The sequence below is a fragment of the Salmo trutta genome, chromosome 8 (genome assembly GCF_901001165.1).
Source record: "Salmo trutta chromosome 8, fSalTru1.1, whole genome shotgun sequence".
Lineage (NCBI taxonomy): Eukaryota > Metazoa > Chordata > Actinopteri > Salmoniformes > Salmonidae > Salmo > Salmo trutta.
In genome coordinates this window covers 51099687-51117055 of record NC_042964.1, presented here as the reverse complement: position 1 = coordinate 51117055, position 17369 = coordinate 51099687, and the positions used below count along the sequence as shown (strand labels likewise).

The 17369-nt window shown below is 48.4% G+C and overlaps 1 pseudogene; it reads right to left on the bottom strand.

Annotated features, from left to right (window-relative positions):
- LOC115199183 (plexin-B2-like) overlaps positions 1-17369 on the bottom strand; it is a 213584-nt pseudogene that overhangs the window by 43245 nt on the left and 152970 nt on the right.

Here is a 17369-nt window from a genome sequence, read left to right as displayed (position 1 = left end):
GAACAGTCGTTACAGTAGTAGTTCAGTGTGTATATAGTAGTGAACAGTCGTTACAGTAGTAGTTCATCAGTGTGTATATAGCAGTGAACGGTCGTTACAGTAGTAGTTTATCAGTGTGTATATAGTAGTGAACAGTCGTTACAGTAGTAGTTCATCAGTGTGTATATAGTAGTGAACAGTCGTTACATTAGTAGTTCACCAGTGTGTATATAGTAGTGAACGGTCGTTACAGTAGTAGTTCAGTGTGTATATAGTAGTGAACAGTCGTTACAGTAGTAGTTCATCAGTGTGTATATAGCAGTGAACGGTCATTACAGTAGTTCATCAGTGTGTATATAGTAGTGAACAGTCGTTACAGTAGTAGTTTAGTGTGTATATAGTAGTGAACGGTCGTTACAGTAGTAGTTTATCAGTGTGTATATAGTAGTGAACAGTCGTTACAGTAGTAGTTCATCAGTGTGTATATAGTAGTGAACAGTCGTTACAGTAGTAGTTCAGTGTGTATATAGTAGTGAACGGTCGTTACAGTAGTAGTTCAGTGTGTATATAGCAGTGAACGGTCATTACAGTAGTAGTTCAGTGTGTATATAGTAGTGAACGGTCGTTACAGTAGTAGTTCAGTGTGTATATAGTAGTGAACAGTCGTTACAGTAGTAGTTCATCAGTGTGTATATAGTAGTGAACGGTCGTTACAGTAGTAGTTCATCAGTGTGTATATAGTAGTAAACAGTCGTTACAGTAGTAGTTCAGTGTGTTCAGTATAATCATTAGACTGTGGATGGGAGAGAGAGAGAAAGAAAGGAGAACGAGAGGGGGAGAAAGAAGAGAGGAGAAAGAGATAGGGGAGGGGTAGAGAGGAGGTGGGGAGAGAGTAGAGGGAGGGGGGAGAGAGAGGAGAGAGAGGAGAGAAGGAGAGAGAGGGGAGAGAGAGAGAGGGGAGAGAGGAGAGAGAGGGGGGGAGAGAGGGGAGAGAGGAGAGAGAGGGGGGGAGAGAGAGGGGGGAGAGAGAGGAGGGGGGAGGAGGGGGGAGAGAGAGAAAGTTGAGGAGGACAGCATGTGTAGGAGAAGAGTACGACAGTGACAGCTAAAGGGAAGAAGACAGGAAGGAAGAGTGCACCAGACCATACAGTTGTGACCAGGCAGAGGAGAACACCTCTAGTGATAATCAGAGAGAGAGACTGTTCTCACGTCAGTGATCTTGGGGTTGGGGCACTGCGCTGGTTCCTGGGACCCGCACAATTTTCTGTACACACAGGACCTCATGTTGGCACACCACACACAGTTGTATTTGGGGTCGGCGTTCTTACACAGGCTGCAGTCCTCACGACCCAGAGAACAGTTATACAGCACCACTAAGAGATGAAGAGGAGACGAGGGGGAGGAAAGAGAGAAGAGGAGGGGCAGGTAGAGTAGGTAGAGTGAGAGGAGAGGGAGAGGTGGAGGATAGAGTGAGAGGAGAGGGTAGAATGGGAGAGAGGGAGGGGAGAGGAGGAGGATAGAGTGAGAGGAGAGGGTAGAATGGGAGAGAGGAGGAGGGGGAGAGAGGGAGGGGAGAGGAGGAGGATAGAGTGAGAGGAGAGGGTAGAATGGGAGAGAGGAGGAGGGGGAGAGAGGGAGGGGAGAGGAGGAGGATAGAGTGAGAGGAGAGGGTAGAATGGGAGAGAGGAAGGGGAGAGGTGGAGAGGGAGAGGTGGAGGATAGAGTGAGAGGAGAGGGTAGAATGGGAGAGAGGAGGGGGAGAGGTGGAGAGGGAGAGGTGGAGGATAGAGTGAGAGGAGAGGGTAGAATGGGAGAGAGGAGGAGGGGGAGAGAGGGAGGGGAGAGGAGGAGGATAGAGTGAGAGGAGAGGGTAGAATGGGAGAGAGGAGGGGGAGAGGTGGAGGGGGAGAGGTGGAGGATAGAGTGAGAGGAGAGGGTAGAATGGGAGAGAGGAGGAGGGGGAGAGGAGGAGGATAGAGTGAGAGGAGAGGGTAGAATGGGAGAGAGGAGGAGGGGGAGAGAGGGAGGGGAGAGGAGGAGGATAGAGTGAGAGGAGAGGGTAGAATGGGAGAGAGGAGGGGGAGAGGAGGAGGGGGAGAGGTGGAGGATAGAGTGAGAGGAGAGGGTAGAATGGGAGAGAGGAGGAGGGGGAGAGGAGGAGGATAGAGTGAGAGGAGAGGGTAGAATGGGAGAGAGGAGGAGGGGGAGAGAGGGAGGGGAGAGGAGGAGGATAGAGTGAGAGGAGAGGGTAGAATGGGAGAGAGGAGGAGGGGGAGAGGAGGAGGATAGAGTGAGAGGAGAGGGTAGAATGGGAGAGAGGAGGAGGGGGAGAGAGGGAGGGGAGAGGAGGGGAAAGAGATGAAACAACAACTCCATACCAATAACCCACCAGTCTGTACAGGATTCATATCTTATTCAAATAAGCTTGACCTTTGTCCCCAAAACTGATGAAATAATAATAATAATGGCTGAATATTAAACATGTCCAATACTCGGGTTATCCAACGCAGGTCCATTAAGGTGAAAGAGTTGAAATGGATCAACAGTTTGAGCAGAATAATCCTGGTTGTATTCAGACAGTTGTTTGAACAGTGCATTGAACAGCAGCACTGCATCAACTCCAGACTCACCAGTCAGAGTGCTGTCAATCTTCTTCTCTGAGTCTCTGTCTTTGATGTGGAAGGACACATTGACCTCCTGCTCCTTGTCGTAGGAAAACTAACACACAGGACATACACAACAGAGAAAACACACTGAGTTACTGAGGGCCAGAGACGTGTCAAAACACACTTGCTGGCTCTCGCTCACACACACACACACACACACACACACACCGGGGTTTCTGTTAGCTGGTTATAGCTGGCTTTCGGACGATTTAAAAAAAAGGAAAAGCGATGAATAAAACTGTCCGGGAGAAGAAGTGTTTTACCACTAAGTGCATTATGGGACGAACCACCTCACGTAGCCTACTGGGAAGAAAACATTAAGTTAAACATTCTGATCTGTTGTATCAGACTCATTGCTTTTAAGATATATATTTGTATGTAGCCGAGGACAATCGGTTGTATGAATTGGGGATCTATCGTCCCACAACTGTCCCAGAGTCTGTTTGGAATAGGCTATTTCCTTCTCCCACAGAACGACTAGCTGACCAATAGGTCAACTGTTCTACTATGGGGGAGATTAGACTGACAGGCTAGTGATTCTGCTGTTCTCTACTCGTCTTGTTGGCTGAAGAAACTCAATGTGGACAGTTCTTCTATCATCTTCAACGTGAGCATCGTTGCCTCCTTGAGTTGCATGTTCTGTTAAGATGAATTAGCATAATGTTATTTCTGTCATTCTGAGCACCGTGGGTGGACGCACTAATCAGGTTACCACCCAATGCATATGGGTCCAGTACATTTCTCAAACGTCTTAAATTATAATACTTCCTGTCAAATATCCAGCACCACATTTCCTAACGAAAACACTGACATGCACGCATGCACACACAATCCAACACGCACACCAACACGCACACCAACACGCACTCCAACACGCACTCCAACACGCACTCCAACACGCACTCCAACACGCACTCCAACACGCACACCAACACGCACACCAACACGCACACCAACACGCACACCAACACGCACACCAACACGCACACCACTCTAGGGAATGATTCTGGGGAAGTTTAAAAAATGTTTCTCCCAAAATAGACTCCCCATCTGATGTGTTTGTGATTAAACCCAATGACTCCCCCCTAAAGAGGGTAGCAGTGCTGTGACTCGCAGCTCAATAGCTTTTAACTCCATATTGGCAGCCTCTCAAACTCAGTATGAAAACAGATGGGTGGAGAGACAGAGACAGACAGAGTTGGAGCACTGGCTGGAGGCTGGAGGCTGGAGGTGAATGTCTTTGGGACTGAGGGAAAAGACTTGTAACTGCTCATGTGGGGCGCTGGGATGGAAAACCTGTGTTGTCTCAACTACAGGTGGATATTACTGACCTCATAACCATTGAAGTTGAACTTTAACCCCTCATTAAAGGTGAACTCTTCCTCCGTGTGTTTCATGAGCTCCGTGCCAATCTTAAACGTGTGATCCTGGAGAAAGAGAGGCACACACACACACAGGACAGAGAGAGACATACACACACACACACACAGGACAGAGAGAGACATACACACACACACACACAGGACAGAGAGAGACACACACACACACACACACACACAGGACAGAGAGAGACACACACACACACACACACACACACACAGGACAGAGAGAGACATATACACACACACACACACACACAGGACAGAGAGAGACACACACACACACACACACAGGACAGAGAGAGACACACACACACACACACACACACACAGGACAGAGAGAGACACACACACACACACACACACACACACACAGGACAGAGAGAGACACACACACACACACACACACACACAGGACAGAGAGAGACACACACACACACACACACACACACACACACACACAGGACAGAGAGAGACATACACACACACACACACACAGGACAGAGAGAGACACACACACACACACACACACACACACACAGGACAGAGAGAGACACACACACACACACAGGACAGAGAGAGAGACACACACACACACACAGGACAGAGAGAGAGAGACACACACACACACAGGACAGAGAGAGAGACACACACACACGCACAGGACAGAGAGAGAGACACACACACACGCACAGGACAGAGAGAGAGACACACACACACGCACAGGACAGAGAGAGAGACACACACACACACACACACACTCAGGACAGAGAGAGACACACGGGACAGAGAGACACACACGGGACAGAGAGACACACACGGGACAGAGAGACACACACGGGACAGAGACACACACGGGACAGAGACACACACAGGACAAGAGAGCATGTATATTAGAATGAGTAGAAGTCAGTCAGGCTGTCAGGCAAAACCACAACGAACCATATTAGATAAACAGTACTGTACATGATCTAATAGTGAATGAGTAAGACAAGCGGATGTACTCTCATTAGAGGAACAGCCAAGTTAACCATCAATGATAGACCATGACTAAATAGGTGTCTGAAATGTCATCCTACAGTGAACCCAACATGGCACCCTACTCCCTACAGTGAACCCAACATGGCACCCTATTCCCTACAGTGAACCCAACATGGCACCCTATTCCCTACAGTGAACCCAACATGGCACCCTATTCCCTACAGTGAACCCAACATGGCACCCTATTCCCTACAGTGAACCCAACATGGCACCCTATTCCCTACAGTGAACCCAACATGGCACCCTACTCCCTACAGTGAACCCAACATGGCACCCTATTCCCTACAGTGAACCCAACATGGCACCCTATTCCCTACAGTGAACCCAACATGGCACCCTACTCCCTACAGTGAACCCCAACATGGCACCCTATTCCCTACAGTGAACCCAACATGGCACCCTACTCCCTACAGTGAACCCAACATGGCACCCTATTCCCTACAGTGAACCCAACATGGCACCCTATTCCCTACAGTGAACCCAACATGGCACCCTACTCCCTACAGTGAACCCAACATGGCACCCTATTCCCTACAGTGAACCCAACATGGCACCCTATTCCCTACAGTGAACCCAACATGGCACCCTATTCCCTAAGTAGTGCACTGTATAGGTAATATGGTGTAATTTGGGACGCAACCTAAGAGCGGTGTCTATCTCACCTTGTAAATGTCCAGGTTCTTCCCTTGGAAGCTGATGGGGATGGGGTGGCCTACAGGGATGAGATGAGGGTCTGGGTTCTCAAACTGAGGACAGCTATCAGCCTGGAGAGAGAACAGAAGGTGGTTGTAGCTGGTTTAATCAGACAGGCAGACAGGCAGACAGGCAGACATACAGGCAGACAGACATACAGGCAGACAGACATACAGGCAGACAGACATACAGGCAGGACAACAGGCAGACAGACATACAGGCAGACAGACATACAGGCAGACATACAGGCAGACAGACAGACATACAGGCAGACAGACAGACATACAGGCAGACAGACAGACATACAGGCAGACAGACATACATACAGGCAGACAGACAGACAGGCAGGCAGGCAGACAGGCAGACATACAGGCAGGCATACAGGCAGACATACAGGCATACATGCATACAGGCAGACAGACCAGCAGATAGGCGGAGCTTGCCAGTTGCCACCTATAAGGCAGAAAGTCGGTAACAGATACAAGCTGGCTCAGAGACAAGAGCTCTATATCAATTCATCTTCCTTCACTTCCTCACATCCTCTCTTCTGGCCTGCTTCTCAAAAAGTATTGGACCTTCTTCTTGAGGAGGCGGGGAGAGAGGACCCAAGGAATTGTGGGTTGACAAAAGGAGATTGAGCCAAACTGTCTAGTTGACTGAGACAGGGCTTCTTCCTACTTGTTGGGCTTTGATGATGTGAACTCCGTCTACAGAGTCATCTCTGTCACTGCAGGTGTGGTCCTGGGCATTCCACTGGCACTGCCACTCACTGGTCACACATGCTATACACCTGGGGACAATCAACCAGTAGGAAGAAGAGTTAAGGAATCAGAGTTTATATAGCCAATGAGAACAGAAATCCTCAAAGGTGTTCAGTGTAAAATGACTGAACAGAGCACTGAGATTAACTGTCAGAAAAACATCATTAAAGGGGAATCTCCATAAAGCAGTGGTCACCTACGGGTCGATCTTCAAGGTATTCCTAGTCGACCACCAAACATTTCTGGAAAACTAACGATAAAGCCTTGCACTCCTATTTTATTAACATTACACATGATTCAGAAGTGCTGCGCGCCGGGTTGGCAAAGTGTTCCAACCATTTGATTTGTCTGAAGGGAGAAACTCCACGACCAGAGAACCACCGTCAAAGAATACAACAAACAGCTGCTGTTTTTATGACTGAGTTCATGTTGAAGTTTTTATCCAGTACTGTCAACACTGTTTTTATTCAACACTTTTACAAAACATACTTCCACTCGTGCTGAGTAGCCGTGTATCAACAGGCCTGTTGTTTTATTATCAGCAGCTCGTCAGGTCTATTTTAATATGCAGGAATATTTCACTTCTCTGGTCATAGGAACAACATGAATTGGAGCATGAGGCAGAAATAATGTGATGCGACTCGTGTTCGGCCATCAGGTGGAAGACGGTGTCCCCTCTCTCTGGTCAGTCTCACGGAGGAAAGGAGAAAGCAGGGACTATGAGAGGTGTCCCCTCTCTCTGGTCAGCCTCCCCGGAGGAAAGGAGAAAGCAGGGACTATGAGAGGTGTCCCCTCTCTCTGGTCAGTCTCACGGGAGGAAAGGAGAAAGCAGGGACTATGAGAGGTGTCCCCTCTCTCTGGTCAGTCTCACGGGAGGAAAGGAGAAAGCAGGGACTATGAGAGGTGTCCCCTCTCTCTGGTCAGTCTCACGGGAGGAAAGGAGAAAGCAGGGACTATGAGAGGTGTCCCCTCTCTCTGGTCAGTCTCACGGGAGGAAAGGAGAAAGCAGGGACTATGAGAGGTGTCCCCTCTCTCTGGTCAGTCTCACGGGAGGAAAGGAGGAAAGCAGGGACTATGAGAGGTGTCCCCTCTCTCTGGTCAGTCTCACCGGAGGAAAGGAGAAAGCAGGGACTATGAGAGGTGTCCCCTCTCTCTGGTCAGTCTCACCGGAGGAAAGGAGAAAGCAGGGACTATGAGAGGTGTCCCCTCTCTCTGGTCAGCCTCCCCGGAGGAAAGGAGAAAGCAGGGACTATGAGAGGTGTCCCCTCTCTCTGGTCAGTCTCACGGAGGAAGGAAAGGAGAAAGCAGGGACTATGAGAGGTGTCCCCTCTCTCTGGTCAGCCTCCCCGGAGGAAAGGAGAAAGCAGGGACTATGAGAGTTGTCCCCTCTCTCTGGTCAGCCTCCCCGGAGGAAAGGAGAAAGCAGGGACTATGAGAGTTGTCCCCTCTCTCTGGTCAGTCTCACCGGAGGAAAGGAGAAAGCAGGGACTATGAGAGGTGTCCCCTCTCTCTGGTCAGTCTCACGGAGGAAAGGAGAAAGCAGGGACTATGAGAGTTGTCCCCTCTCTCTGGTCAGCCTCACCGGAGGAAAGGAGAAAGCAGGGACTATGAGAGGTGTCCCCTCTCTCTGGTCAGTCTCACGGAGGAAAGGAGAAAGCAGGGACTATGAGAGGTGTCCCCTCTCTCTGGTCAGTCTCACGGGAGGAAAGGAGAAAGCAGGGACTATGAGAGGTGTCCCCTCTCTCTGGTCAGTCTCACGGGAGGAAAGGAGAAAGCAGGGACTATGAGAGGTGTCCCCTCTCTCTGGTCAGTCTCACGGGAGGAAAGGAGAAAGCAGGGACTATGAGAGGTGTCCCCTCTCTCTGGTCAGTCTCACGGGAGGAAAGGAGAAAGCAGGGACTATGAGAGGTGTCCCCTCTCTCTGGTCAGTCTCACGGGAGGAAAGGAGAAAGCAGGGACTATGAGAGGTGTCCCCTCTCTCTGGTCAGTCTCACCGGAGGAAAGGAGAAAGCAGGGACTATGAGAGGTGTCCCCTCTCTCTGGTCAGTCTCACCGGAGGAAAGGAGAAAGCAGGGACTATGAGAGGTGTCCCCTCTCTCTGGTCAGCCTCCCCGGAGGAAAGGAGAAAGCAGGGACTATGAGAGGTGTCCCCTCTCTCTGGTCAGTCTCACGGAGGAAAGGAGAAAGCAGGGACTATGAGAGGTGTCCCCTCTCTCTGGTCAGCCTCCCCGGAGGAAAGGAGAAAGCAGGGACTATGAGAGGTGTCCCCTCTCTCTGGTCAGCCTCCCCGGAGGAAAGGAGAAAGCAGGGACTATGAGAGTTGTCCCCTCTCTCTGGTCAGTCTCACCGGAGGAAAGGAGAAAGCAGGGACTATGAGAGGTGTCCCCTCTCTCTGGTCAGTCTCACGGAGGAAAGGAGAAAGCAGGGACTATGAGAGTTGTCCCCTCTCTCTGGTCAGCCTCACCGGAGGAAAGGAGAAAGCAGGGACTATGAGAGGTGTCCCCTCTCTCTGGTCAGTCTCACGGAGGAAAGGAGAAAGCAGGGACTATGAGAGGTGTCCCCTCTCTCTGGTCAGTCTCACGGGAGGAAAGGAGAAAGCAGGGACTATGAGAGGTGTCCCCTCTCTCTGGTCAGTCTCACGGGAGGAAAGGAGAAAGCAGGGACTATGAGAGGTGTCCCCTCTCTCTGGTCAGTCTCACGGGAGGAAAGGAGAAAGCAGGGACTATGAGAGGTGTCCCCTCTCTCTGGTCAGTCTCACGGGAGGAAAGGAGAAAGCAGGGACTATGAGAGGTGTCCCCTCTCTCTGGTCAGTCTCACGGGAGGAAAGGAGAAAGCAGGGACTATGAGAGGTGTCCCCTCTCTCTGGTCAGTCTCACCGGAGGAAAGGAGAAAGCAGGGACTATGAGAGGTGTCCCCTCTCTCTGGTCAGCCTCACCGGAGGAAGGAGAAAGCAGGGACTATGAGAGGTGTCCCCTCTCTCTGGTCAGCCTCCCCGGAGGAAAGGAGAAAGCAGGGACTATGAGAGGTGTGCCCTCTCTCTGGTCAGCCTCCCCGGAGGAAAGGAGAAAGCAGGGACTATGAGAGGTGTCCCCTCTCTCTGGTCAGCCTCACCGGAGGAAAGGAGAAAGCAGGGACTATGAGAGGTGTCCCCTCTCTCTGGTCAGCCTCCCCGGAGGAAAGGAGAAAGCAGGGACTATGAGAGGTGGTCTCTCTGCTGCGCTCTTCCTCCGCTGAGACTGACCATCAGTCCAGTAAAATAAACAAGATCATTATTTCAATTATGCTCAGCTATGCCTCGCAAATGATACAACTGATCTATTTTGTTATCAAAGCTCGAGTTTTGAAATAGAATATGGTCTGAGAGGAACAATATTGTCAGGAAGGCATAAAGCCAATATGTTGTGATAATGTATTAGGCCTACTGCACAAACCTCATTCCTACACAACAGTTTTTATTAGGTTACTGTTGCATAGGCTTACATTATTAAGTCCTGTTTTTAAAGAATATCTGAGTGGTAGATTTCAGCCTGGAAAGTGATCTTGCCTCAGGTTGGTGACCATAAAGAGTTTAACTGGCACCACTTACGGCGTGTTCTCTGACTTCCTGACGGTGGCGGCACAGTTGTAGAACTTGTATTCACTGGACGTCACCTCGATGCCATCGTTCACCAGGATCTTTACCTGCATCGTCACAAAGTCTGAACACAAAACGACAGAATATCACAGTTACCACAGTCCATTGTTCTGAGAGGAAATGTTAGCCTGGTCACCTGACTGGTTCTGTCCTGAATAAAACATATTGTTGCCTTGTTTGGCAAGACAAAGACAAGTTAGTTAAAAAACAAACAGACTGATATCCAGGCTTAAAAACAGTATACAATACCCATCTACCACCCAAGGAGCTAAGGACTGGGGTTAGGACCAGTATTCAGGAGGACTCACCCTGCTTGTCAGGTGTAGAGGGGATGTTCACAGGGTCAGGGAGGGCACAGGTGACCTTCTGGTCCATCACCACAGCTTCACTAGTGTTTGAACCAAACCTGCACTCGATAATGTCAGAAGGGCCGATCTTGGGGAGGGAGGGGATGTCGATTACAACCTGGACAGGAGAAAAACAGAGGTCTTTGAGGAGTGAGAAAGAGAGAGAGGGAGACGAGACCGAGAGCGAGAGAGAAACAAGAGAATAAACTTCCTCTTGAATACAAAGAAGTCCATTGAGGAAATGCAGTTCTTTTTCAATTCACAGGAACAGTTATGTGGTTATGTGACAAAAACTCAAGTTCCTGGAGAGAATTGAGATGAAATGGAGTGAAATAAAGGGAAGTAACTGATCTTCAGGTCTACAGTACAAAATGTACACAGTTCATTAATCCAGAACTGACCCCGTGTGTGTGTGTGTGTGTGTGTGTGTGTGTGTGTGTGTGTGTGTGTGTGTGTGTGTGTGTGTGTGTGTGTGTGTGTGTGTGAGAGAGCGAGCGAGAGAGAGAGAGAGAGAGCGAGAGAGTGAGAGAGAGAGAGAGAGAGAGAGAGAGAGAGAGAGAGAAAGAAATGCACTGGAAGGGAGGAGAGCTTAATGAATTGACTAGAGTTAAACTCAGGATGAATGAATTCAGAATGAAGCAAACCCAGCACAACATATGAGGGACCTTTCACACTGGACAGGACAGCTGCCAATGACAGGGAAAGTAGACATGTACACTCAACCACTCAGTACCTGCTTTGTCTTCCTACAGCTGAGGTTGGGTGGGTTAAAGGCCTGGATCTGAACACACTGCTGGTTGGGGCTCCACAGCCATGTGTTGTCATCCTCAGCCCTGGGACAGTCTCCCTTCCTGGTACACCTGGAGGAGAACAGACCAGTCACAACCTGGACTACAGCTAAGCAGGAGTCTGGACGACGGCTAAGCAGGAGTCTGGACGACGGCTAAGCAGGAGTCTGGACGACGGCTAAGCAGGAGTCTGGACTACGGCTAAGCAGGAGTCTGGACTACGGCAAAGCAGGAGTCTGAACTACGGCTAAGCAGGAGTCGGGACTACGGCTAAGCAGGAGTCTGGACTACAACTAAGCAGGAGTCTGGACGACGGCTAAGCAGGAGTCTGGACGACGGCTAAGCAGGAGTCTGGACGACGGCTAAGCAGGAGTCTGGACGACGGCTAAGCAGGAGTCTGGACGACGGCTAAGCAGGAGTCTGGACTACAGCTAAGCAGGAGTCTGGACTACAGCTAAGCAGGAGTCTGGACTACAGCTAAGCAGGAGTCTGGACTACAACTAAGCAGGAGTCTGGACGACGGCTAAGCAGGAGTCTGGACGACGGCTAAGCAGGAGTCTGGACGACGGCTAAGCAGGAGTCTGGACTACAGCTAAGCAGGAGTCTGGACTACAGCTAAGCAGGAGTCTGGACTACAGCTAAGCAGGAGTCTGGTGTCATGACGTTGCCCTCTTTGGACACTGCGAGCACCATCCCCCGACCTCTATACTTCTGACACCAGGCTCTGTAAGAGCGGTCGTAAATTCCTACGAGGAGACCCTCTCCTCATGACCCCAGTATAGAGAGAACAAAGGAGTTCTTCCACCTCACAGAACTGGAGAACCGAACGACATTTGTGTTCTGGAGAAGGTATAAAAGATCGGTGAAGAATCCAGCAACGAACTGGTCCGTTTCGTACAATTTTGTGAAACTCATGAGAGACAATACGGCCACATTACCATAACCATGCTTATAGAAGAGTCTCAGGTATGAGACTTACATCTAAATGGTTGTATAAAATGAATGAATATGGATGGAACTGTTTGTGAAATTGTGTAATGTGATTTTGGACTGTTTAATGAAGGAAACTCCAATTCCCTTTGGAGTCTTAACTAAGTCCTTGGCACGCCCCCAGGGACACAGACAGGACCTGGCGTCATGAGACAGCCTGTTTCTATGTCCCGAATAAAACCCCCACCTTGGTTTTCTATCACCAGACCGAGCTTACCTCAATTACGAGATGGCTAAAGGTTGGAGACCAGCTTACCTCGATAACGAGAGGGCCAAGGTTTGACCAGCATTCCTCTTTCTGAACTTTAACCATACCACGTGATTAAACTCTTAGACTATCGATACCGACAGAATAAGAACAAGTCTTTGATATTAATTACTAGTCTGCAGCTAGGATTAGCATTTCAATTGATATAATTATCAACTCTGTAGTGCCTTCTCAGTTGACCCCCCCCCCCCTTTTGTCTAACAAGCCGCCATGCCGGTTTAGCCCACTAGGGCACATTCCTCTATCATTTCTTTGTAACGATATCTACTGTTTGTTATGCATTTCTGTGAATTACTTAGTTAGTAAATAAATGATTTTAAGACAATTGATGTATGGATGACTCATAGTGAAGACTGGGTTCGTGCAGATAACCAACAATTTACGACGTTTGGAATGAGACTGACGTGAGGTCAATAAGTCATTAATTCGAAGACTAAATGATCAGATATTAAAATATCTGAAAGTTATATTAGGAAAATTATAACTTTGTAATCTGAATATTTTCCTTGGTGCCCCGACTTCCTAGTTAATTACAGTTACATGATTAATCAGGTTAATCGCATAATAATAATTACAGAGAGTTATTTCATAAATATGTCTTCAGTTTTAATGATGCCAAAGACACGGCACTGGACTACAGCTAAGCAGGAGTCTGGACTACAGCTAACATCTTACTGTTGACCTGTCACTACTAGCTACCACCTTACTGTTGACCCGTCACTACTAGCTACCACCTTACTACTGACCCGTCACTACTAGCTACCACCTTACTATTGACCCGTCACTACTAGCTACCACCTTACTATTGACCCGTCACTACTAGCTACCACCTTACTATTGACCCGTCACTACTAGCTACCACCTTACTATTGACCCGTCACTACTAGCTACCACCTTACTACTGACCCGTCACTACTAGCTACCACCTTACTATTGACCCGTCACTACTAGCTACCACCTTACTACTGACCCGTCACTACTAGCTACCACCTTACTAGACCTCACTATTAGCTACCACCTTACTACTGACCCGTCACTACTAGCTACCACCTTACTATTGACCCGTCACTATTAGCTACCGCCTTACTACTGACCCGTCACTACTAGCTACCGCCTTACTACTGACCCGTCACTACTAGCTACCGCCTTACTATTGACCCGTCACTACTAGCTACCGCCTTACTATTGACCCGTCACTACTAGCTACCGCCTTACTATTGACCCGTCACTACTAGCTACCACCTTACTATTGACCCGTCACTACTAGATACCACCTTACTATTGACCCGTCACTACTAGCTATCACCTTACTACTGACCCGTCACTACTAGCTACCACCTTACTATTGACCCGTCACTACTAGCTACCACCTTACTACTGACCCGTCACTACTAGCTACCACCTTACTATTGACCCGTCACTACTAGATACCACCTTACTATTGACCCGTCACTACTAGCTATCACCTTACTACTGACCCGTCACTACTAGCTACCACCTTACTATTGACCCGTCACTACTAGCTATCACCTACTATTGACCCGTCACTACTAGCTACCACCTTACTATTTGACCCGTCACTACTAGCTACCACCTTACTATTGACCCGTCACTACTAGCTACCACCTTACTATTGGACCCGTCACTACTAGCTACCACCTTATATTGACCGTCACTACTAGCTACCACCTTACTATTGACCCGTCACTACTAGCTACCACCTTACTACTGACCCGTCACTACTAGCTACCACCTTACTATTGACCCGTCACTACTAGCTACCACTTACTATTGACCCGTCATACTAGCTACCACCTTACTATTGACCCGTACTACTAGCTACCACCTTACTACTGACCCGTCACTACTAGCTACCACCTTACTACTGACCCGTCACTACTAGCTACCACCTTACTCTTGACCCGTCACTAATAGCTACCACCTTACTACTGACCCGTCACTACTAGCTACCACCTTACTACTGACCCGTCACTACTAGCTACCGCCTTACTATTGACCCGTCATATAGCTTACCGCCTTACTATTGACCCGTCACTACTAGCTACCACCTTACTATTGACCCGTCACTACTAGCTACCACCTTACTATTGGAACCGTCACTACTAGATACCACCTTACTATTGACCCGTCACTACTAGCTATCACCTTACTACTGACCCGTCACTACTAGCTACCACCTTACTATTGACCCGTCACTACTAGCTACCACCTTACTACTGACCCGTCACTACTAGCTACCACCTTACTATGACCCGTCACTACTAGATACCACCTTACTATTGACCCGTCACTACTAGCTATCACCTACTACTGACCCGTCACTACTAGCTACCACCTTACTATTTGACCCGTCACTACTAGCTACCACCTTACTATTGACCCGTCACTACTAGCTACCACCTTACTATTGACCCGTCACTACTAGCTACCACCTTACTATTGACCCGTCACCTACTAGCTACCACCTTACTATTGACCCGTCACTACTAGCTACCACCTTACTATTGACCCGTCACTACTAGCTAACGCATTTACTATTAGTCGCATTACTACTAGTCTGCTGAACGCAAATTTGAACGTTTGTGAAAATTCTGTGCAACTTCCAGCACGCATTTACTGTGACCACAGGCTGTACCCGCTTTAAGTTACAGTTTTAACAGTGGTCAAGTAGGCTACTGTGGCTATTTGATCATAATGTAGGCCTACCAGAGTGGCCTACCATCAAAACAATGGAAAAAATTAATCCCATAGCATTTTTAACATGCTGTTCTATCATTCAGCCTACAGTAGCAGCTAATGTGTGGCGTTCAATGTAGGACTACATTCCATGAGACTTTTGAAAAAAACATGCAGGGCTGACATGAACCTGTTATCCACTTGTCCTTCAGACAAGGAGGTGACTGAAAATGTTGTTCTAAGAAACCACTTTTCTAAATATAATACATTATTATTCCCATAACATATTACAGAGAATCAGCCAAATTCTGCTACCCTCTGCCTATTGGCCACTTAGCTTATTCAAGCCTGTCTCAAAATACAACACTGCCCCTTTAAGATATAAAACATATCTTAACCTGACTGGCTTTTCAAAGATGGCTAGAAATGTACAGGTGTTGTGCTCTTGTTGGAAGCAATCCCTCCCCATTGTTGACAACAAAGTATCTATAACAGGGCTAATAACCCACTAACTAGCAAAGGATACGAACAAATGTGCACGTGGCTATATGCAGCTCTGATTGGTTTAGGCGCACCAGTGTGTGTATTCGAGCTCAGTCGTGCCTGTCAATGCAATAGAACCCTACTCCGATGCGTTCTGCCTACAACAAACAATCTTGCATAGTTGTTTTGTTTTGGTATGTTGCATTGAAAGTGTTGATTCAAATCACAATTTCCACAGTGAAGGGAAACGTTGATAGTGTTAACTAAGGGCGAGAACTCTAGAAAGTTGAGTTAAGTTGAATCTCGTGCTTCTCTGTACGGGCTGGTATTTCTTCTGCGCGGCAGTCCCAGAGGAGCTGCACGCAGCTTAGAGGGAACATTGGCTATAACATAACTGGTACTGTACTCACTTGCCCTGCAGCACACACCACCCACAGTAGGGGTCTTTCTGTGCCACGCAGGACTTGCAGTCTGTCTTCAGGTGGCACGCCTGCACTGGCACCTTGGTGATCTATGAGCAAAACAATAATGGCTGATTCAAACATTGCTTTGACATGGTACTAACCAAAATGCATGGAATACCTCACACTGATAAATCTACGCTATGGAATAAAGTTCCACATTAAGATGCCGGCTTACCTTCTTCTCTGTGGTGATGTAGAGGTGTGTGAGGCTGGTGTCAAACAGCAGGTTCTTGTTGACCTTGTCCCCGGTCTTCTCCCCAGGGGCGCGGCCGTACACCTCTGGACTGGCCGACAGGTGCAGCTTCAACACCTACGTTACATTAGCAGAAAGAAGACAGAAAAGGCGGCCGGGTCGATGCAGAAGACGTTAGTCAACTATTAAGGTTAATCCATACAAGTCAGAGCAGCCTATTGAATAACATTCCAGCTAGGACGTGTTCTGTTTAGCAGACGCTCTTATGTAGAGCAACTGTAGTCAGTTCATTAACTAAGGTAGGTAAGGACCAACCACATATCATAGTCATTGCTTTCCTCAAGTAAACTTTCTTCAAAAAACAAGTGATTGACAAAATCAGTTACAGTGTTAGTAAGAAAGACAAGTGTTAGCTAGTAGTGACGGGTCAGTAGTAAGGTGGTAGCTAGTAGTGACGGGTCAATAGTAAGGTGGTAGCTAGTAGTGACGGGTCAACAGTAAGGTGGTAGCTAGTAGTGACGGGTCAATAGTAGGGTGGTAGCTAGTAGTGACGGGTCAGTAGTAAGGTGTTAGCTAGTAGTGACGGGTCAGTAGTAAGGTGGGTAGCTAGTAGTGACGGGTCAGTAGTAAGGTGGTGTAGCTAGTAGTGACGGGTCAATAGTAAGGTGTTAGCTTAGTAGTGACGGTGTCAACAGTAAGGTGGTAGCTAGTAGTGACGGGTCAATAGTAAGGTGGTAGCTAGTAGTGACGGGTCAGTAGTAAGGTGTTAGCTAGTAGTGACGGGTCAGTAGTAAGGTGGTTAGCTAGTAGTGACGGGTCAATAGTAAGGTGTTAGCTAGTAGGACGGGTCAATAGTAAGGTGGTAGCTAGTAGTGACGGGTCAGTAGTAAGGTGGTAGCTAGTAGGACGGGGTCAATAGTTAAGGTGGTCGCTAGTAGTGACGGGTCAGTTGTAAGGCTCGGTTAAGCTAGTAGTGACGGGTCAGT